The sequence below is a fragment of the Echinops telfairi genome, unplaced genomic scaffold (genome assembly GCF_000313985.2).
Source record: "Echinops telfairi isolate 266 unplaced genomic scaffold, ASM31398v2 ScPeMD7_28;HRSCAF=97, whole genome shotgun sequence".
NCBI classification, from domain to species: Eukaryota; Metazoa; Chordata; class Mammalia; order Afrosoricida; family Tenrecidae; genus Echinops; species Echinops telfairi.
In genome coordinates, this window is record NW_022103925.1 from 2,280,349 (window position 1) to 2,281,461 (window position 1,113).

At 49.5% G+C, this 1,113-nt stretch overlaps 1 protein-coding gene across 1 annotated transcript in view; it reads right to left on the reverse strand.

The window, feature by feature from the left end:
- CFAP99 (cilia and flagella associated protein 99) overlaps window positions 1-1,113 on the reverse strand; it is a 67,513-nt gene that overhangs the window by 38,557 nt on the left and 27,843 nt on the right. The window lies entirely within an intron of this gene.

Genomic DNA, 1,113 nt, shown 5'->3' on the forward strand with positions numbered 1-1,113 from the left:
CACACACACACCACACAACCACATACACACACACATACACCACACCACACTTACACACACACCACCACACACTCACACATACCACACCACACATACACACCATACCACACCACATACCACACATATACACAACACACACTCACACACACCACACATTTACACACAACCACACACACCACACCACACTTACACACACCACACCACCACACACTCACACATACCACACCACACATACACACCATACCACATACCACACATACAACACACACTCACACACAACACACATTTACACACAACCACACACAACACACCATACACTTACACACACCACACACTCACAACACACACCACACATACACACCACACCACATACCACACATACACACAACACACACATTTACACACAACCACACACACCACACCACACACTTACACACACCACACACTCAAACACCCCCCACCCACACACACCACACACACACCACACACACACACCACACCACACTTACACACACCACACCACACTTACACACACTCACACATACCACACCCTCAACCTCACACACACACACCACACTTATACACACACACACCACTTACACACCACACACATACACACACCACACACCACACAACACCTCACACACCACTCACACACCAAACACCACATGCTTACACACAACACACAGAACACAACACACACAAACAACACACACACACTCACGCACACCACACACAACACAACAAACACATACACTTACACATACTACACACACACCACACACTCTCACACACACACCCCACAACACATACACATACACACACCACACAACACAACACAACACTCACATGCACAACACACACACACCACACACACACAAACAACACACATACACCACACACAACACACTTACACATACACACACAGCACACACAACAGAACACACACGCACAGAGAACCTTCAGGGTGAGGGTCCCCAAACCCTGAGACATTGGTGATGGGGCTGCTGCCCTGTCTGCACCTGTCTCGCCTGCCCCTGCCCCATCTACAACTACCCCTCCTGGCTCTGCACCTGCCTTTGTCTACCTGAGAGAGGTACTCCCCCCCACCCC